The sequence below is a fragment of the Saimiri boliviensis genome, chromosome 20, assembly GCF_048565385.1.
Source record: "Saimiri boliviensis isolate mSaiBol1 chromosome 20, mSaiBol1.pri, whole genome shotgun sequence".
NCBI lineage: Eukaryota > Metazoa > Chordata > Mammalia > Primates > Cebidae > Saimiri > Saimiri boliviensis.
Genome location: NC_133468.1, coordinates 21,724,683 through 21,748,217, shown reverse-complemented (window position 1 = coordinate 21,748,217; position 23,535 = coordinate 21,724,683). Strand labels below are relative to the sequence as shown.

Below are 23,535 nucleotides of genomic sequence, written 5' to 3'. Positions count from 1 at the left end.
GAGGCTAGGGAAAGGATAGCAGGAAGTGAGAGGATTGGGGAGGGATATTGTTGGGAGAAATACCTAACAATAGATGATGGAGTGATGTATGCAGCAAACCACCATGGCACATGTCTACTTACATAACAAACCTGCACGTTCTGCACATGTTGCCCAAAACTTGAAGTATAATAAATAAATTTTTTAAAAAAGAAAGTACAAAAATATATGTATACCTGCATTTACTAGAATGGCTTGATTAAAATAACTCAAAATATTAAGTGTTATTTTGAGTGGAACAACTGATACTTTCCAGCAATCGTGGTGGGAATGTAAATTGGAATAATCACTTTAGAAAACAGTTTAGTAATATCGATTAAAGCTCAGCAATTTTACTCCTAAATATATATCCAACAGAAATAGATATATACATGTGCTAAAATATATGCTCAAAACTGTTCATAGGAGCATTCTTTATAACTGCCCCAAACTGGAAATAATACAAATTTTCATCAAGAGTAGAACATGTAAATAAATTGTGGTGTACTCACATGATAGAAAATACCACACAAATGAAAATTAACAAATGACTATTGCATGAGGCAACACAAATGAATTTCATAACGAGATTTCTCAAACTTTCTTAGCTGCCTTAGTGTCTCAGCAATTTTTTCACAGCTGCCACTACACCAAAATAAATACATAATAGCTCTGATGATTAAGTAGTAAGGTCGCAATAACTTAATAAATACTTCTTTTTGAGAAGGAATCTTGGTCTTTCACCCAGGCTGGAGTACAGTGGCTCTTTATGGGCTCACTGTAATACTCGCCTTCTGGGTTCAAGCAATTCTCCTGCCTCAGCCTCCTGAGTAGTTGGGATTACAAGCATGCACCACCATAACCTGATAATTTTTGTATTTTTAGTAGAGACTGGGTTTCACTATTTGGCCAGGCTGGTCTTGAACCCCTGGCTTCAAGTGATCTGTTCATCTTGGCCTCCCAAAATGCTGGGATTAAGGGACTGAGACATTGCCCCCAGGCAATACTTATGTTTAATAACTTAGTGGCCATGTTAAAAATATACATAAATTACCCCTATAATCCCAACACTTTGGGAGGCCAAGGCAGGTGAATCACAAAGTCAAGAGAGCAAGACCATGCTGGCCAACATGATGAAACCCTGTCTGTACTAAAAAATACAAAAATTAGCTGGGTGTGGTGGTGTGCATCTCTAGTCCCAGCTACTTGGGAGGCTGAGGCAGGAGAATTGCTTGAACTCAGGAGGCAGAGGTTGCAGTGAGTCGAGATTGCGCCACTGCACTCCAGTCTGGTGCCTGGCAACACAGCAAGACTTTGTCTCAAAAAAGAAAAAAAAAAATTGAAAAAAAAACTGATATTTTGATTTTATTCTTAAATAACTATAAGAAATTACAAATAGGATTTGTATGCCTGCTGGGCATAGCAAATCTTCCTGAATATAGGAATCAAATTGGATTAAGCCACCTTCATTTTTTTTCATGTTGACTTGTGTGCATCTTAAAAATCTAGTGTTAAATGCTGTAACATCATTAAAAGAAATGTAGCACAATCTAATGTTGAAACTTAACTGCTATAAGCTATTCATTCAGTGTCTGAAAGTTATCAATTATTGCTATGTGACTCTAAAATTTAAAACATATCCTGCTGTCTCCTTATAAGCACACTGTGGTACCCTGGGATACTTTGGCATGCAGTTTGGGAACCATGACTGTAGACATGACATTAAGCAAAAGAGCCAGACACAAAGGAATCTATCAGTGTGATTCCACTCATAGATTTTAAGAACAGGCAAACTTAGTTCTTTGTGTTAGAAATTAGGAATGTGGTTACATTTGTGAAAAGAGAGAGTGCAGTGACTGGGAAGAGGCACACCAGGCCCCTCTAGAAAGCTGGTAACATTTTACTTCTTGACTGAATGGTGGCTACATGGTTGTGCTCACTTTGTTATAGTTCATCAAGCTGTGAACTTCAGATTCGTTCACATTGTGTTATAAGTGAATAAAAGGTTTTTTTTTTAGAAAATAAACTAAAACCATTCTAAACAACAAAATGTAAGAAATCACACCTGAAAATGTAGACGCCCCGTGACACCCAAGCCAAATTAAATACATCTTCCTTCAGAGCATTAGCCACTGTTCTACAACTATGTGCTAACATTCTGGGGTCTCTAGGTAGACTGTGAGCTAAGGGAGGATGGTGATCATGTCTCATTTATCTCTAATTCTCTAGTGCTTCAAACATAATACCATGAAAGATCATTAATTATTGTTTAAATAAAAATGTTTTAAAAATACACATACTAACAAACTTTGGTACACACTAGTTTCTTTTCTCTATCTTATACAAATGCCCAAGTAATATTGTTTTTATGACACATCTGTGGTCTTTCTTTCAAAAATATTCATTTGCTTTGTGGAAACTCACTTCTAATCTCCAAAGAGAATACATTTCTAAAAGAAAGGCACACAGACACAGATATATTCCCTTTATGAATGTATTTATATATATCACAGAGTTCCAGTGCTGTGGAAAGAGAAGTCCGTAAACTAGCATCAGTCCACCAACTGTTTATTATTGGATTGTAGCAAGTTAAGTACAGGCATTGAAAATAGGTGTTTAGAAATGGGTACCTCAATTTTATTCTAGTACAATATCTAAGCACATGCTCAGTAAACTTGCCATATTGAGCAGGCTAGGTACCAATTTGGGTACTGTCAAACTCACATGGTGAGTTGTATATGACATCAACAATATACCAGTAATTCATGGTAGAACTAGATATTGGTCCAAGATAGATTGCAAAAACATCTGGTTCTTCCTTATAGGTAGTTTTTAAGGTTCTGCCATTCACAAATAAAACTGGAAAAGACCAATCCAATTATTTTACGAATGGGAAAACTGAAAGCTAGAGTTCACCCAGGTTCTGATCGCCAACCTAGTAGTTTTTACTCTATAATACACCTGTATTCCTTACTTTAATGAGTGACTGCCTGGGGTAAAATAAATATTATGTTTGCTACTATTAGCAGTAGTAGCAACTGCAGCTACTACTAATACATATCCAGTGCGTATTAGGTACTACCACACAAAATTGCTATTTTTATGTCAAAAATGGTCAAGTATCTGTAATTTCATATGGTTTAACTCATATGAAATGCTGATAACAATGTCAAGTGCTTTTAAACCTTAAAGAAGAAGCATCTGCAGCCAGACCTTTTGGGTTCCCATGTGGCTCTGTCTCTTCCTGCCACATTGTGGCTGGCAAGTTGGTTACATTTTCTCTGGGGTAAGTTCCTACATCCACAACACGGAGCTTATAAGAGTAACTATCGCAGAGATTTATTAAGGCTTAAATGACCTCATGCAGGTGAAGCTCTTGAAATTGCACCTGGCAGACAGTAAGTGCTCAGTTAATTTTAGATGTTCTGGCTACTTCCAACATTACCTCTTTGATTAACTCTCAGGACAATCTTGTGAGGTAGGAACATTTTACCCTCAGTTTATAGATAAGGAGACTGGAGCTTAGAGAGTAATTTGAACTGTTGTCTGTATGATTGCAAGCACATTCTCTCTGTACACAGTAATTTTCAGTTCAGTGCCTGCTAAATCAAGTTGAATAGTCCCTGGAGCATTTTATCAGAATTACCAATATTTGAGTGGATCTAGCTTCTGGGGTTCTGTCAGTTATGTAAAAGACAATGCAAGCCATTTTATTGTCTAAGGAAGAAAAGCGAGTTTCACTGTTTCTCCTTATTTTCAGGTCTCCAGATAGACAAGCCTGTTGTAAGCAATAAATAAGCTGATCATGACTTCTGATTTTATAACAGTGCAGTCCTGTAGTGACCCCTTATGTATTGCTGCTACTACCCAGAGAAGCCCCAAACCTCAGTCAGCACTGTCCCCAGGATTACTGAGAGGGAAAACTTGATGTGGCAACTACTAACTAGAACCTGTGCTATTAAACTTGGTTAGTGTTTTGTACAAAACCAAAGAAACACCATCTTCTCTTTTTCTCCCTAAACAGAATAAGTAGTCGAGAAATTCCTCTGAAAAGCAACAAGATTTGATTGAATTTTTCAGAATTTCATATTATTCTGTCAAGTTCACTTGACAGCAAAGGACAAACTGCCTTTCAAATGCTGTAAGTGAATGCATCAGCAATTCAGAAGGAAAAACGCGGGTTATTAAGTAGGAACAAGTCTCTCTGAATACATTTACACTAGCTCATAGAAACCATTGTCCTCAGAAACCTCTGCAAAAATCTATTTTCTAGTGTCATTATTGCTTTAAGTTTGACAGATGATGATAAAATACAATGAAATTACCTTTGAGCTCTGAAATGTACATCAGCGCCCACATGTCTCACAATTTGATTTTTTATTTTTCCAACACAGCCATCTAGTTTCAATGTTATCACCAAGCACTCAAGGTTTATGCCTGGGGAATTAAACTATTTATGCCTAAGCCAGACTTACATACAGAATTTACTCTATATGTAAACATACACACATACAATACACATGTGTAAGTACATATTAGTTAAGAGCTGGAAGGAATCTTTCAAATCTTCAAGTCTTCTTTACTGTCATGTCACAAATGAGGAATCTGAAGCCCTGACAGCAATGCTATTTTGAAGGCCACACAGAAAATTGACTTCAAAGTGAGACTTGAAGAAATAAGAATGTAGCAGCTTCCTACTATATTCTGTATTCCATTCATAAGTTCTTACAGCACTTCTATGACGTTGGTATGCAAGTGTCACCTAAAGTCATCTTTGTCCTACCTAAGATCATTTTTGGTCCTATCTTGGTACCTGTTCTTCACTTTGAGAAAAACTGCAGTACATTAAATAACGGTATGTTCTCCAGGTTATGGTTCTGGAATGCCATCAGAATCACCTGGAGGCCTGTTTAAAACAGGTTTTTCAGTCATCCCCACATTTCTGACTCAGCATATCTGTGGTAGGGCCTGAGGTTTTGCCCTTCTAATAATTCCTGAGTAACTGTGATACAGTTAGCCCAGGAAGCACATTTGAAAATCACTGTTGTAGGGTGTATTGGGGAGGAGGTAGAGAACATACAGTGGCATGTGTGTGAAGATTTCACCATCAAGCTTGCCTGTGAGTGAAGAGATCTGGAATATTTATTTAATTAGGCAGATGAGGCAAAGAAACACTCAATGTATTCTTGCGTTCCTGTGTCACTTCTTCAGTTTAATGAGTTCAAATTGATACTGCATCATATCAGAGTGACCTGAAAAAATTTAGCTAAGAGATAAAAGTAACTCCTCTCAAATAATACAGTTTGTTTTCAGGCTGCTAACTGTCTGCAAGGCTCCCTGCATTGGCGATAGCAGTCAGTGATCACTAATACTAAAAGCGGAAAATGAGATTCTCCTTTTCTCCAGATGTTTAACATAGTATTTAACATAAACAGAAAAATGCCATGACCATTAACATTCTCTTTCCTCCGGTTGTAACTCACAGCAGTAACTAATAGTTACTAAATGCTTTCTGTGGGTCAGTTACTGAATTGTACTAGGCAATTTCTTTCTCTCTCTCTCTCTCTCTTTCTCTCTCTGAATGTGAACAATTGACAGGTGAAGTAACTTGCCAAGGTTACACAATTATAGGATGTAGAACTGGAATTCATATGCAATTTTTATTCCAAAGCCCATGTTTTTTTCTACTAAACTGTATTAATTCCTGTTCTGACTATTCATCTCTTAATAAAAGTATATTTTACAAAAAATGAAAAGAAGAAAAGGCTCCAGAAGCTACAACTTTGTAGTCAAAAGAATTTTAAAACAATGTCACTAGAAAATGAGAAATCAGTAATATTTAATGAGCAGGAAAGATAGAGCTCCCTAGGTTCAAAGCAAAATTTAAGAATTCCTGGCTATGTTTTACTTTAAGGAGAGTGGGTAAATGGGTAGAACCAGTCTCAGGAATCTAACCTGTTTTAGTTTACCGTTCATTGCCTTCTGACATGGCAGAAGCTGTTTGAAGAATGAATGTGTGAGTAGAAGCACACTGGGTCAGGTGTGGTGCGTCACACCTGTAATCCCAGCATTTTGGGAGGCCAAGGCGGGTGTATCACCTGAGGTTAGGAGTTCAAGACCAGCCTGGCCAACATGGTGATACTCCTAAAGAGTATCTACTAAAGAAAAAAAAAAAAATACAAAAGTTAGCCAGGTGTGGTGGTGTACATCTGTAATCCGAGCTACTCAGGAGGCTGAGACAAGAGAATTGCTTGAACCCAGGAGGCAGAGGTTGCATTGAGCCAAGACTGCATCACTACACTCCAGCCAGGGTGACAGATTGAGCCTCTGTCTCAAAACTGAACAAGCAGCAGCAACACTGGATTAAGTGCCATGAGTCTTGGACTCTGGCATCCTTTTGTCTCAGTAATAGAGACTTCAGTTCTCTAGGTTCTAGTTTTATCATCTCTAAACTAAGCAGCTGGACTAAGTTCCATTCCCTTCCTCAAGCTTGATTTTTTTGAAAGGCAGCCTCCTTCACTGGACTTATCAGCATTGTATGCTGCAAAAGATAAGGCTCATCTTTTAGCACAAGAGGAGTATGATTTAATTGCAAACTCAGCACGTGGGTTTCAACCTTCAGTCCCTCAAGAGCCTATTTATCCACCCATATGTGATGTTATACTTTTATGCTTTAAAAAACACATGGTGAAAACCTGAGGAGAGATCCTGAACTCTTAAATCCATATAAATAGACTTTAAGAAATGAATTATCCAAGAAATTTTTAAAAAGTCATCAATGGATAAAATAACAAACTCAGTAGGTGTTATCAAGAGTAATTATAGTAACATCTAGAAAGAAAACGACATCTGTGATTTGCCTGATTAATGGCTTAATGTAACAATACATCTGTTAATGGAATAATACTCCAAGCACTCTTGACTGTACTTTTGTAAGATCTGGAAACAGAGAAGAAACTGTGGAAGAAGAAAGTAACACAGTGCCAGATTAGCTTTTGGAGGTCAAGCTCCTCTCCACAGTTTTCAAATTCTTCTGCCTACCTTGGCCAAAATTGCCTGGCAATATCAGAGAAAAACCAAATTCCACCAGACACATACATAGACTCCTATAGGCAAAATAACTAGCAGCTCATTATAATTTTTATTTTTAAAATTACTTTTCCTTTTAGGGTTAGGGATAGTGTCACCCTAGCCTTAACAGCAGGGCACAGGACTGTCCTAAATGTGTCCATCATAACTCTGCGCAGAGGCTTTCTTTCTTTCTTTTTTTTTTTTTTTTGCTTCTGGAAAGAGTAACTCATACTTAGGGAGCAAACACATTTTTCTTTAAGCAATAGTTTTCTCTTTTGAACTCAAAGGAAAGTCAAACGTCCCACTTACCATTGAAAACTACTGCAATATGCCAGCTTCAGAGTTTATCAAGATGAAATTGGGAAGCCATGTAATGATGTCATTCTCTTCCTCAAAGCTGTAGTTTCTTTCTGCTTTGAGAAGAAGGCTGTAACTCCATCTGCTTCCTTGGGCTGCACTGAATGATTGCAGGATATATTATTTATCATAAAATGTATCCAGGCACATTCAGGCTGCGAGCCCTGTTAAGTAAGGAAGTAGCATTTGCCATCAGCTCATCATAATGAAATCAATTGACACAAAATAAAATATTCTGTTGAAAGAAATGTGGATCTCGCACCCAGCAAGCCAAATGAAATTCCAAATATAGCGTAAAGAAAAGTGGTTATAACCTGGGTCTAATTCAGAACTTATACTTGATGATTCTGAGATGCAATTACTCCCTCGTATTATATAGGTAAGGCCAGGATGTTTTTACTTACCCCAGCAAAGCTGACATCCCTATTGAGCAGGCTCCAGGAGAAGAAAACAGTGCTTGAAAGTGGTGGTATTTCTCTCTCACACCTTTGCGAAAATAGTTCTCTTTCCTATGGCATTTTTCATTTTTCTGATTATATCTGATTATGTCAAGGCAAGGCCTGAAGCTAACACTCCCTCAGAAGCTTAGAGAAGACAACATACTGAAAAGAAATAACTGTGACCGATGAAAGAAAAAGGAAAAATAAGCTGCCTCACTAGGCCCAAGAGTGAACGAGAAGAATAGCAAGTCTGTGAATGTGGGGCCCAGTCCCAGAACAGTGAAGGCAGTGTTCTTGGACTTGGCTGAACATTTACATTGTTAGACATGGCTCTTGCATAAATTTCTACTTTCTGTGAATCAATGAGCCAGCAATATAAAAATTCATAGTGATTTTATTCTCTATGCATGGTACAAAATGACTTTGTCCGTCTACAAAGATAATGCATGTAATTAAGTGTGAGACAATTATAACTTTGGAGCTCTCTTTGGGGGCCTGGACTATAATTCAGTTGCTGGGTTTCAAGGGCACTTAAGAAAGAAAGAAAAGACTCTCTGCAGTGACTTTTATATGCATGCTGATGATGAATTTGTCCTCAAAGCTTCAGAAGTCTCATTTTGCAGTAGTCATAGTTTGTATTGATTACTGTTTGATTATACAAAACAAGGAAAGTGGGACCAATATATTATAGTTACAGATTAGGTGAGTGCCACAAACATAAAGAAAATCAGAATTATTAATGGGCTTATTGATAGCTTTGATTCATACCCTAAAAGGAGATCTTCATGTATAATCCTTTTACTGAGTTACCTACAGCTCAACTAATTGGCTTAAATGTCATGAGCAAGCTGCTATATTGATAGGTAATTATTGATGGGTCCATAAATGAAAGAGAAGGTAGTCTAGGCAACAAGTTAATTTTAAGGGTAGTAAAAAAGAACTACTACCAAGCTTAGGAATAAAAAGTGTTAGAAAGAAGAGAACATACTATCTAACTTCATGAAAACCGTCATATAAGATTTTGTTTGGCTGTTAGAGTCACTGTGAACTTTATATGTACCTACAGATCTTATCAGACTACCAAGAAAAAACATGGACATAGGAAACATTTTGCAAGAGAAGAAACACCCACACCATCTGAAGTCTGCATCACTGAGTCTGTAAGACACAAGCTAGGAATTTTTAAGAACATTTTTAAGAAATTTGCCTATGCTTTAAACAGTCTAGAATTTTTTAAAAAGTGAATTGGCATTTCAAAGTTTTCCATCTGCTAAAGAGAAGAATGCTTTTAAGTCCCTGTTCCTTTACTTCCCTTCACTCAGTGCCATGACTTCTAGGTTCGAGTGTGGTCTAGAATCACAGATATGGTTAAACTGCAGAATGTTGCACTAGTGAGCAAATGAAGGTTATTTAGTGCAGCCCCCTTGTCCCATGGAGGAGAATGCTGAAGCTAAGAGAAATGAATAAAACTGCTCAAAGCCACACAGGAATTTGGTGGTGAACATGGACCTCAAACCAGATCTTCTTTCTCCTAAGACCAATATCTTTCCCATTACTGGTCTTTCTCCTAAGACCAGCTCTTTCCCATAATCACTTTACCAGTAAAGAGAGAGGCACATGCAATTTAGGCACAAATGTGTGTATAGCATCCCTTGGGTCTTTAAACTAACCAATGAATATAGAGTCCTCAAATATGTTCATTTTCCAAACTGCCTAGAAATTGTAAATACTAACAGATATATGGCAAATTATTCGTAAAATGTGCTGAAATTAAGTGACACTGTATGGCTAATTAGAACCCTAATAAACAAATAATAGATAAGAAATGCTATGTTCAGTTTTTATTAGAGGGACTACCTTTGGCTGCTGAAATTTTCCAATAAATCACATTTTAAAAATCACACTTCACAGAGTTTTACTTACAGTTCTCATGTCCAGCAGGCAATCTTTCTACACTTAAGCAAATTTAGCATTTTTGTATGTATTTGCATTCTTATTGACCATATCACTTTTCATTCCTGATTATTAGACAGTGTGTCATGTCTAGCTTTTATATTCTTGCTGTCCAAACATGTCAATTAAATAAGTAATGGTCATCAGAGCCTTTTGCTCCCATCCCCATCCCTCAAACCAGTACTGAACAACCAGGAGGGATTTCATAAGACTACCTTCAACAAGTTGTGCAAGTGTTAATGGTGGTAATTTCTATTTTTCATTTTTTATTATACTTTATGTTCTGGGATACATGTGCAGAACGTGCAAGTTTGTTACACAGGTATACACGTGCCATGGTGGTTTGCTGCACTCATCAACTGTTATCTACATTAGGTATTTCTCCTAAAGCTATCCCTCCCCTAACCCCCCACACCACAACAGGCCCTGGTGTGTGATGTTCCCCTCCCTGTGTCCATGTGTTCTCATTGTTCAACACTCACTTATGAGTGAGAACATGCAGTGTTTGGTTTTCTTTTCCTGTTTTAGTTTGCTGAGAATAATCGTTTCCAGCTTCATCCCTATCTCTGCAAAGGACATGAACTCATCCTTTTTATGGCTGCATAGTATTCCATGGTGTATATGTGCCACATTTTCTTCATTCAGTCTATCATTGATGGGCATTTGGGTTGGTTCCAAGTTTTTGCTATAGTGAAGAGTGCCACAATAAATATACCTGTGCATGTGTCTTTATAGTAGAATGATTTATAATCCTTTGGGTATATACCCAGTAATGGGATTGCTGGGTCAAATGGTATTTCTGGTTCTAGGTTCTTGAGGAATCACCATACTGTCTTCCACAGTGGTTGAACTAATTGACACTCCCTACTGCTGGTAATATTTCATTGAGCACTTTGTGCCAGCACCATGCTAAGTGCTCTACATACTTTGACTAATTTAATTCCCTCAAAAACTTTAATAGATTGACACGATTATTCTTCTTCTACAAGAGAGAAATTGGAGGCAAAGGAATAAAATAATACATAACTATGTGTTTTCACCTAACTAGGAAGTGTCTGGGTCTCAAACTACAGATTGTTTAACCATTCACTTTTGAAGGACATCTGAGTTATTTCTAGCACTTATCTATTATAAATAAAGTTGCTATAAACATTTGTTTAAACAGGTTTTATGTGAATGTAAGTCTTCATTTTTCTAGAATAAATGCATTTGTTTAAACAGGTTTTATGTGAATGTAAGTCTTCATTTTTCTAGAATAAATGCACAGAAGTTTTATTCCTGGATTGTATGGTATGTTTAGTATTTTAAGAAATGTATGTTAGTATTTTAATTCCTGGATGTATTTGCATGTTTAGTATTTTAAGAAACTACCATATTCTTCTAAAGTGACTGTACCATTTTACATGCTAACATATGAGGACCCTAGCTTCTCCACATCCTCACCAGCATTTGGTATTGCCACTACTTTTTAGTTATTTCAATAGGTGTATGGCAACATCTCATTGTGGCTTTAATTTTTATTTTCCTAATGGTTAATGATGTTGAATTACCTTTTTATGTACTTATTTCTCCATTATATTTTTTGTTTTATGAAATGCTACATCTTTTGCTTATGTTTTAATTAAATTGTTTGCTTTTTTTTTTTTTTTTTTTTTTTTTTTTACTTTAAGTGTTCTTTATATACTATTCTTTGTTGGATATGTGGTTGGGAAATATTTTCCTTCAATCTGTATCTTACCTTTTTATCCTCTTTGCAGGGTATTATTACACAGATCAAAAGGTTTATTTAATTTTTAAAGCAAGATTTAATCAATTTATCTTTTTATTCTTTGTCTACTTCTAAATCTTAAAGATTTATCCTATTTTTCTCTAAACATTTTATACTTTTATAAGGTCTATGATCCATTTTGAGTTAAATTTTATGTAAAATAGAATGTTAAACTTTTCACCATTCAGTATTATGTTGGCTGTGAGTTTGTCATAGATGGCTTTTTGTTATATCAAGGTGTGTCCCTTGTATGCCAATTTTGCTGAGAGTTTTAATTATAAAGTGATGCTGAATTTTGTTGAATGCTTTTTCTGCATCTATCGAGATGATCATGTGATTTTTCTTTTTAATTCTGTTTATGTGGTGTATCACATTTATTGACTTGCGTATGTTAAACCATCCCTGCATCCCTGGTATGAAACCCACTTGATCATGGTGGATTATCTTTTTGATATGTTGTTGGATTCGGTTAGCTAGTATTTTGTTAAGAATTTTAGTATCTGTGTTCATCAGGGATATCCGTCTATAGTTTTGTTTTTGGATTATGTCCTTTTTCCCGGTCTTAGTATTAGGGTGATGCTGGCTTTACAGAATGAATTAAGGAGGGTTCCCTCTTTCTCTATCTCATGAAATAGTTTCAAAAAGACTGGTACCAATTCTTCTTTGAATATCTTGTAGAATTCTGCTATGAATTAATCTGGTCCTGGACTTTTTTTGTGGGTAATTTTTAAATTACCATTTCAATCTTGCTGCTTGTTTTTATTCTGTTTAGGGTATCTAATTCCTCTAGATTTAAGCTAGGAGGGTTGTATTTTTCCAAGGTATAGTGTTATTTAAAAGTAGACTTGTATTTGTTGTAAATGTTTATTTCAAACTTTATGAAAACCACTATAAAGAGTAATAAGAAAATTATAATTTATATGCTAAGAAAGGTAAAATGAAATTATATAAAATGCTTAAAGGCATAAAAGAATGAAAGATAAAAATTAGAAGAGTAATGCAGGCAATGAATAGAAAACAGTCACCAGTATGGTGCATATCAATCCAACTATATCAATAATCACTTCTAATATCAGTTATCTGAAGGCACCAATTAAAAGACAGAAATTACTAGAATGGAACAAAAACAAGAGCCAACTACATGTTGTCTACTATAAACATAAAGACACTATTGAGTGGAAGTAAATGGAGAAAAATATACATGCTGACACAAATAAAAAGACAGCAGGCATAGCCATACCAATTTCAGACAGAACAGACTTCAAGGCAAGGAAAGTTATTAGGGATAAAAAATCGCATTACATAATTACAAATGAATCAATTTTTCTATAAGAGGTAACAATCCTATTCTTAATGTATATGAACCTAACAAGAGAGCATCAAGCTATAGGAGGCAAAAAAAATGACAGAACTGCAAGAGAAAACAGATAAATCCGCTATCATAGTTGAAAACCTCAACACCTTTTTCTCTGAAATGGGCATATCCAGCAGGCAGAAAATCAGTAAGGACACAGTTGAATTAAACATTATCATCAATTAACTGAATATAATTGACATCAGTAGACTACTTTATTGAACAACAGCAGAATACATATTTTTTCTTAAACTCACCTAGAATTTTTACCAAGATAGACTACATTCTAGGCCATAAAATACACCTTAACTAATTTAAAAGAATAGAAGTTATACATCTGTTGTCATATCACCACAGAATAAAATTAGACACCAATGACAGAAAAATCACTAGAAAGTCCCCAAATATGTGAAGTTTAAACAATATACTTCTAAATCACCCATGGATCAAAAAAATAAAACAGGAAACATCACTACAGATTCCATGGGCATTAAAAGAATTATCATTAACAAATTTATGTTAACAAATTTGATAACCTAGATAAAATGGATTAATTTCTTGAAAGACACTCTGCCAAAACTCACACAGGAAGAAACAATCTTAATAGGCCTATATCTATTAAAGGAACTGAATCAATAATTAATAAACTTCCATAAAGAAAGCCTCAGATACAGATGAGTTCATTGGTGAATTCTACCAGACATTTAAGGAAGGAATTATAACCATTCTACACAATCTTTTTCAGAGGATAGAAACAGAGGGAATATTTTCTGACTCATTCCATGAGGCCAGCGCTCTATTACCAAAATCAGACAAAAACATTGTATGAAAAGATTATAGATCAATACCTCTTATAAGCATAGATGTTAAAATCCTCAACAAAATAATAGCAAATATAATCTAACAATGTATAAAAGGGAAATATATACCACAAACAAGTGGCCTTTATCCAAGGTATGCAAGGCTAGTGTTTGAAGATCAATTAATATACTAGATCACATCAATAGGCTATATAAGAAAAACATCATATCAATTGATGTAGAAAAATCATGAGAAAATTTAACAATCATTTATGATTTTAAAAAATCCTCTCAGTAAATTAGAAACAGAGGAATACTCCCTCAACTTGATGAAGAATATCTACAAAAAACCTATAGCTAACATAATTCCTAATGGTAAGAAGCTCAAAATTTCTTTTTAACATCAGGAACAAGGCAAAATTATTCCCTTTCACTAATCCATTTCAACATCATAGTAGAAATCCTAGCTAATGCAATAAGACAGCAGAATAAAATAAAAGATACACAGGTTCAGAAGAAAGAATATCATAGTATTTGTTCACAGATGACATGATTATTTAGAAAATGTTAAAGAATATACAAAAACATCTCTGGAAGTAATAAGTGATTGCATCAAGGTTTCAGGATACAAAGTTAACATACAAATGTCAATTGCTTTGTATATACCAGCAATGATCAAGTGGAATTTGAAATTCAAAACACAACAAACACCATATATTTTAGCACCCCTAGAAATCAAATTATTCTGTATAAACCTAACAGAATATGTATAAGATCTATATGAGAAAAACTATAAAAAGTTATAAAAGAAATCAAAGGAAAAACAAATAAACAAGGAGACATTTCATGATAGGAAAACTCAATGTGTCAAGATACCAGTTCTTCCAAACTTGATCTATAGATTCAATACAATCCCCATCAACATCCTGGCAAGTCATTTTGTGGCTATCAACAAACCAAGTTTACATGGACAGGAAAAAGGTCCAGAATAGACAACAGAATATGGAAGGAGAACAGGTAGGAGAACTGACACCCAACTTCGAGAGTTACTTCAAAGCTACAGTAATCAAGACAATGTGGTACTAATAAAATAACTGAGAAGCATAACAATATCACAGAATGGAGATACCAGAAAAGAACCATGTCAGACCCATGTATATATACACAATCAGCCGATCTTTAACAAATGAGCAAATATAACATGATGGAAAAAAGACTGTCTTTTCAAGAAGTAGTGCTGGAACAACAGGACATTCATATCACATGCAAATAAATAAATAAATAAAGTAGGCACAGAGCTTACATCTTTCACAAAGATTAACTCAAAATGGATCAGAGACCTAAATATAAAATGTAAAACTATAAAAATTCTAGAAAATGTAGGATAAAACATAGATCACCTCAAGGATGGTGATGACTCTCTAGATGAAACACTAAAGGCACACTCCATGAAAGTAGTAATTAATAAGCTAGATTATTAAAATTTAAAACTTCTGCTCTCCAATAGACACCATCAGGAGAATGAGAAGACAAGACATAAACTGGAAGAATATATTTACACAAGAAATGTATGAGAAAAGACTGTTACCCAAAATATACATAGAACTCTCAAAAATCAACAAGAAAGCAAGCAAGCAATTTAACAAATGGACAAAATATTTTAATACACTTTACCAAAAAAGATGTACAGATGGCAAATAAGCACATGAAAAAATGCTTTTTCCACATTAAATGGCATCAGGAAAATGCAAACTAAAACAATGGGATACCATAACACAGTTATTAGAATTACCAAAATCCACTGAATGACAGCACCAAATGCTGGCAAAAATGTGGATTAACAAAAACTCTCTTTCACTACCGGTGGAAATATAAAATGGCAGACACTTTAGAAGATAGTTTGGTGATACATTACAAAAGTAATTGTACTATTACCATATAATTTAACAATCATGCTTCTCGGTATTTATCCAAAGGGATTTAAAACTTTTGCCTATACAAAAACCTGCACACAGATATTTACAGTAGCTTTATTAATAATTGCCAAAAATTGGAGGCAACCAAGATTTCCTTCCATCCGTGAACGAATAAATAAACTGTGGTATATATAGACAATGAAGTATTATTCAATGCAAAAAAATATTAGTGATCAGGCCATGAAAATACATAGAGTAACCTTACATGCATATTACTAAGTTAAAGAAGCCAATCTAAGGAGGCTACTACTTTATACTTTCAACTATATGATATTCCAGAAAAGGTAAAACTATGGAGACAATAAAAATATCAGTGGTTGCCATGGGAAGGGGGAAAGAGGCAAGGAACGAACAAGCAGAACAGAGAATTTTTAGGACAGTGAAAATGCTTTTCATGATACTATAATGATAGAGTACATATTATACATTTTTCCAAACACAAAGAATGTACAAGAGCAAATCCTAATGTAAAATGTAGAATTGGGATCTTAGGATGTGTCAATGCAGATTCATCAGTTTTAACGATGTGCCACTTTGGAGGGGGATGTTGATAATGGGAACAGCCAGGCATGTGTAGGGGATGGGATATGTGGGAAGTCTCTGCACCTTCCTCTCAACTTTGCTGTGAACTTAAGATTGTTCTAAGAAAATAATTTTAAATTAATTTTTTTTTTTTTTTTGTAGAGATGGGGTCTGTCTGTGTTGCCTAACCTGGTCTTAAACTCCTGGTCTCAAGTGATCTTCCTGCCTCAGTCTCTCAAAGTGCTGAGATAACAAGCCTGGCCTTAAAAAATAAGTTCATAAAAAAGTTATATGATTTCTTCTTTATAAAACCCTCTTGAAAACAACTGGCTTAGAAACAAGGAGTCTTGGCCGGGAATAGTGACTCACATCTGTAATCCCAGCACTTTGGAAGGCTGAGGTGGAAGGATCACAAGGTCAAGAGATCAAGACCAGCCTGACCAACATGGTGAAACCCCATCTCTACTAAAAGTACAAAAATTAGCCTGGCATGGTGGTATGTGCCTGTAATCTCAGCTACTCAGGAGGATGAGGCAGGAGAATCTCTTGAACTTAGGAGGCAGAAGTTGCAGTGAGCTGAGACTACACCACTGCACTCCAGCCTGGGCAACACAGTGAGACTCTGTCTCAAAAAATAAGAAAGAAAGAAAGAAAAAGAAACAAGGAGTCTTCTTATACAAAGATGAATACTCACAAAGGAAACATCATAAAATTTTTCATTTTAACAGGTAAATACCATAAAGAACAACGGTATAAAGGAATGGAAGAAAAAAACAAGTTAAAATTAATAAACACTCAAAAATATATGGCTATGGAGGAGACAAAATTGTGACCAAGGTTTCACTGTTTACACAACACAACAAGGCTGCCAAATGAAGCAGTCACCATAAAACCAGATGTCAAGTCAGAATTCTAAAATCCAGGGAAATAGTAGAATTGTTTGGTCTAGAGAAAGAAATCAAAGATAAAGCTGAAGCCAATACAAAAATGAATCAAAAATGAAAAGCCATAGAAAGAAAACTAAAATAAATATAGTAAACATCAAATACAGGAATGAGAAAAGCAAGTTTAAAAAGTTCAAGTCCTGATGAAGTAGGTAAATAATTTTAGGAGATGCATTGCTTACAAAATTCTCGAGAATAGAGGTCACTTAAGAATCTCATACCCAACCAAAGTATCAATTGCATATAAACGTAACAGAGAAACATTTTTGAACATGCAAGAATGTAGGAAATACTCTTCCCAAGAGTATTTATTGAAGAATCTATTGGAGGAAAGCTTCAGCCCATCTGTATCTGGTTACAAAAATCATAGCAAAAAAGACTTGTGGTGAGAACTGAATCTCTTTAACTATAGGGCTGAGACTAAATGTAATGCATGGATAATGGTTTCAGAGAAGAATATGAGTTTTATTAACCTTGAAAAAACTTGGAAGGGGGAGAGGGATAAATGAGGACAGGTGGTATCTAGTGATTTTTCTCACATTTTTATGGCTGAGAATAATAAATTGAGTATTCGAAGTATAACAAAAGTAAACATTAGTAATAATAATAATGTAAACTGATTTGGGGAAGAGAATATGCCTTAGTTTATCATATTTATAACAGAAAGTTGATAGATACTATTTAAAGAATAAGAGAACTGATAGTTATTACTAGTATAACAATTAAAATTATTACTTGAAGTGTAAGCCTTCTAAATTATCCAAACACACACACAGAAAGAATGAAAAGGAGCCTATATATTAAAGAAATTTAAAAAGTGTTAACAAAAGTATTCCATGAACTTTACATCAAGTTATTAAAAGTTTGGTTTTGGCTGCTTTCTACATTATATTAGGAGTGTTTGTACAGTTCAACAATCAGTGAACTAAATGTCTCTTAAGTAATTAGTGCTACCTTTCTCTTAAGTCTCTATCAGAAACTCTCAGCACCTTGAAACTAAAACGTGTAATAAGTGAAAGAAAACATTTTTGAATTGTTAGGACTCTTAAAATGAATGAATTGTATGTTTCTCTGTACAGCACATTGTTAATGAGCAACCTAATATTGTTAAATAAGCATAATTCACTGTGCTACTTTAGTGAGGCTGCCAAAATCTCATTGGAACTGTTACCTCTTCACAGATACACACACTCTGTTCTGGAGCCAACCACCTTGCAAGAGTCCTTTGTGAATTACAAAGGAGTAGGTTAGGTGGCTTATGTTGTACTTGTTGAAATAAACTCAATGTGTATGAGAGTCAAAGAGTTTTCATATCTTCCAGGCAAAAAGAAATTCTCTCTCACAGAAGTCAGCTTCAGTGAATTGATCAATATTTTCCAAGTAGGGGACTGACATGTATAAAGAAGTTGGCTAGTATAAGATGATATAGAAAGATAATTACAATCACACTTATTTCTATAGTGATATTTTTCTTTTTAGGTTTCCTTTAGTATAATCAAAAGAACTGGTTGTCTCAGTCTGATGCTAGCATGATTTAAACATATAACATGTTCTAATCTCCCTAATCTCCCTGTGGGAGATACCACAGCTCAGAGTTTTAGGCAGGCATCATTGTTTAGAGTACAAGGTTATTATATTTATTTTTATCATTACATTTTGGTTACAGCAATTGATATAAGGATTTCTCATTTATGGAAAAATATTTAAAAATAAATTTAAGTAAAAAGTATTTAAAGAAAAGTAAAAAATAAATAGCAGTCATACATTTAAGTAAACAGTTGAAAGACGGCACGCAAATGCCTAAAATTTGAGAAACAGTGAATTCTTTCATTTATTCCAAGGGCATTTGCATATAAGAACAAAGCACTCTAGTAGATGCTCAATAAATGTGTTTAGTTGCAGGAAAAAGTTATACTCTGTATGCAAATTTGCATGATTTGGTTGGACAAAAAGAAAAAACCCAGAAATGCAACAAATGTCTCTTTTGCTGCAATAGAACCAGGACCAAATTTCAATCACCTCTGAAACTGGTGTCAAGACCTCCTCCTTCCTTTCTGTTTTTATCCCTGGCTACCCTGTTTTGCATTATGTTTGATCCCACAAGCCACCTCTGATCCTTTTGGGAATAGGCAGAGTATATAAAAAGGGAGGTGATTAATCAGTATTTGTTGAATAAATGAATACATAAGTGAATGAATAAGTAAACAGAGAAAACAGATGAGCTGAGAGGGAGAATCGCCGAGCCCTGATTGTTCTTAGCGCTCCTATTTTAATAAGGAAAGCAGATGCAAGGAGCACACTGTGATTCTAACAAGGAAGGCAGCATCCTGCATGGCCAGATGGGGAATGTGAAGGCTGAACCAGCAGAAAACTAGAGATAAAGCAGTTCCTTAGTGAGTGTTTGTCTTCTCCCCAGATGCGTTTGCACGACTGATAAGCCCATGTGAACAATGGACCCAGAAATTACATTTCAGGAAAATCAGAGGAAGCTAGAGTTCATAGACACCTTGGTGAAACCCCAGGATAAAATGTATCGATTCCCAACTTACAGAAATCATGAAAACAGGAGTCCTTGTTGCTGATGGAAAGGAAAGTTATTAAATCCCATTTGGAGTGGGAACTCAGCCTGAATTAATGAGGAAAAAAAAAACATGGCATAAGATAAGTCTGTCTTTGTTCTCTGCTCAAGACGGGCATCAGCATGACACTGAAAGCTCTAGGAAAAAGAGAAAATCCCTTGTGGCCTTATGAAAGTTGTTTTCATTGTAGTTGATGGGATGATTCATAAGCTATTGAAGAAAATATCTCTGGCAGAGCAAAAAGAAATGCTGGAGTGAATTTAACCTATTGTTCTTGATTCTCTTGCTTTTTGCATTTCCTGCTTTGTGCTGTAGTAACTTACATACATGTCCTCTTACTCCTAAATTAGATTCTCTCAGAAGGCAGGACCTGCTTCTTGATTCATTTCTGTATCCTCCGCCGTAGCCACTTTCTGACAAACAATAGATACTCGGTATATATTGGTTAAATGTGTGAATGAAAGTAGAAATTTGAAATCACTAGACAATCAGATTCTTTTCCATGAAAGTTTGAGCACCTACCAGGAACCAGATACTTCCTTTAACCATCAAGGGAATTTTTAAAAAATCAAGGCAACATCTCCTGATTTGTAAACCCATGGCTGAGGTTGATGCAAAGACAACTTTTATACAAGTAAGGACATGAGAAGCAAAGTGAAATATGGATAAGGTAAAATGACGTGGGTGCACAGAGAAAATGGAATTGGATTTCAACCATTTAGGGTGGAGATCAAGAAAGAAATCTTTGATGGAGGCCTTGAAAAATGATACGAAACAGGTACAGATAACTCTGGAGAAAAGGATCCCAGGGGACAATTTTACCATAGAGAAAATTTGGAGATGGAATAGAATAGATTGTGTTTTGAGGCCCTGGATAGTTTAGAGGGGCTAGGAGTATGAGTGTGTGTGTATTGTGATAGGAGGTAACAGGAAAAGAATCAAGAAGCCAAAGCCTATCTGGGCACAGATTTCACAGAGCCTTAAAAACCCAGCAAGGCCATTTGGATTTAACTTTAAATAATGAAGCTCATGGCATGATGACACTAAAGAGGCTGTCCTTTAGGATCTAGACACAAGAATTGGCTCATCTGACCAACAAATCTAGGGGAGAATTATTAACATACGTTATTCCAGAGTGGTTCTTTTCCTTTTAGAAATAATGAATGCACAATGCAAAAGGAGCTTGTAAAAGATGATGGCTAACTCAGGGCAATGGTCCATGCCAGAATTTCATTCCAGGCAATCAGAACGAACCACGTAAGATAGAGACAATGGGAGAGTCCCTCTAAAGCACAAGGTACATTTGACACTATGTGGCGTGACTATGAAAAGAAATACTTTCCTTGAAAATAGTCCATTAAAGGGAACAACCTAAACATTTATTTTACCCTCTGGCAGGAAGTGTATTCTGGGTAATCAAATACCCAAAGCTGATGACAGAAGGCTCTATTTCACAAAGCAATGTCAGCTGATAACTGTAGAATGAGTGACAGAATTATAAAAAGCATTTTGCAAACTCAAATGTAATTGAGTCAGGCATGGATTTTCAATTGCTGTTAAGGCCATAAGGCAAATGGAAAAACAGCTATCCTTCAGTATCTGTGGAAGACTGGTCCTAGGACCTCCTTTGGATACCAAAATCCATAGATGCTCAAATCCCTAATATAAAATGGTGCACTATTTGCGTATAACCAAATTACATCCTGCTATATAATTAAAATCATCTTTATATTACTTATAATACCTAATATAATGTAAATGCTATGTAATTAGTTGTTATATGGTATTATTTAGGGAATAATGACAAGAAAAAGTCTACCTCTTCAAATTTTTTTTTCTAATATTTTATATCCATGGTTGCTTGAATACAGGTTCAGAACCCATGAATATGAAGGGCCGACCATATAAGCATTATAGTGACTAAAACACAAGTGAGACCTCATCACTCCTCTGATCAGAACTCACAAGTGGCCCCCATTTCAATCCGAGTAAGAGCCCAAGTCCGTAAGGCCCACAAAGTCGTACACGATCTTTCCCCATTACTTCTCTGACCTCAACCTTGCCACGTCCTCCTCATGCATGTTTTTCCAACCATGCTGACCTCCCAACTACTCTTTGGATGCATGAGCCACATACCTTCCTGAGGTTCTTTCACTTACTGTCCCTGCTATCTAGATTGTTCTTCCCCAAGATACCTGTATGGCTCTTTCTTGATTCAGGTTCCTGTCAAGGGCCAACTTCTGGACGCCCTATGTACACGGACACTTAACCTCATTGCTACCTTCTGACACTCCCAGTTTTTCTTACCCCACTCTCTTCTTTTTCCTTAGAGGGCCTTATCAGCTGCTAACCTGTGACATTGTTTACTTATGCTTGGAGGCAGATTTTTGTCTTTGGTTTACTGCAAAAATCCCAGGCATCAAGAGTAACACATGGAACACAGTAATTGCTCAAATATTTGTTTAATGTATTGCATAAAAGTCATATGATTGAAGACTAAAGATATGTGAAAACAAAATGTAATGTGTGACCCTGAACTGGATCCTGGACCAGGGGAAAACATGACTATAAAGGATACTACTAAGGTAATTAGTGAATTCTAAATTTCAACTGTGGATTAGGTATCAGTTTCCTGATTTTGGTAATTTGTACTGTGATTATATTTAAAAAGTCCTAGTTATTAGGAATACAGTGAAGTATTTAAGGATGAAGGGATCTGATGTCTGCAACTTACTCTCAAATGGTACAAAAAATTAATATGCATGTGTTATATACACACAGAGAAAGAAAACCAAACAATGTAAAAATTGAGCAAAATACAAACAGTGGGTCCAGATATATATATATTTTTTAAAGGCATATGGATAAAGGAATCTGTCACAAATCTCACTTGGTCTGTGGCTCCTGCCATGCCTCTGTGTGCAGTTTTGCATAGGTCAAAAGTGTAGACTGGCCTTTGTACACGAAGGGCTAATCCTGGTCCATGGGCATTCACTACCATAAATATATGAGAATTGGTACCTAATTAGAGGATAAAAGAAATGTATAATGCTGAGAAATTAATGAGCTTGGGGAAAAGAGTATCAGCTCCTCTGACAAAGAAATGTCTTTTAAAAAAATGCTGAAAATGCAGCAGAGGCCAAGAGAGGAGGCAGCACCAATTTTTAGACCTGGGGCTTGTCTGCTTCAAAGATCCATAAGTTTTGCTTCTCATAAACTTTATTAAGCTGCCAACAGAAGTCTCTCAATATCTAGGCAGCTTCTCTAAACCTTCCTCATTTTGTGAGCTATTCTAGAAGCCACCCAGGGTCTGCTCACTGGTGAAAGAATGTTTCATCTGGGCAGAGAAGAAGACAATCTGCTTCTTGAATCTGAAAGGACTGTTCTACTGTCTGAAATCATGAAGCAGAGTGGAGAAGGCAGACACAAGCAGCACAACCTTCATGGAGACTGGGAAGCAATTCCATGTTCCCTTCTGCAAATGCCTTTGTCTTCCTTTGTTACTTGGATTCTGATTTTTACGTTTTCCATTCTGATGGTTTAAGAACCACATGACTTATAATTCATGAGGCCACAAAATGAGTAACGAGGGTCTCCAAATCTGTGAACACTAGAACATTTAGGTTGAATAAGTATCAGATTTTGCAATTTATATACCTATTTCTGAGATTTAGATGTTACTGGGAATAATGAAGTAAGAATCCATTAAAAGTGTTGCTGAATTTAGTGTTATTTTGTCATAAGCCTCAACCC

The 23,535-nt window shown here is 35.6% G+C and overlaps 1 protein-coding gene across 2 annotated transcripts in view; it reads right to left on the bottom strand.

Moving 5' to 3' along the window:
- ATP10B (ATPase phospholipid transporting 10B (putative)) overlaps positions 1 to 23,535 on the bottom strand; it is a 321,028-nt gene that overhangs the window by 257,724 nt on the left and 39,769 nt on the right. The window contains exon 1 of one of the 2 annotated variants that reach the window (XM_074390674.1): positions 7,851 to 8,155. The exons of the other annotated variant lie outside the window; for it this stretch is intronic. The gene's annotated coding sequence lies outside the window, so the exon portion shown is untranslated. Of the gene's footprint in view, positions 1 to 7,850; positions 8,156 to 23,535 lie in introns of those variants that run through there. 2 annotated transcript variants of the gene reach the window in all.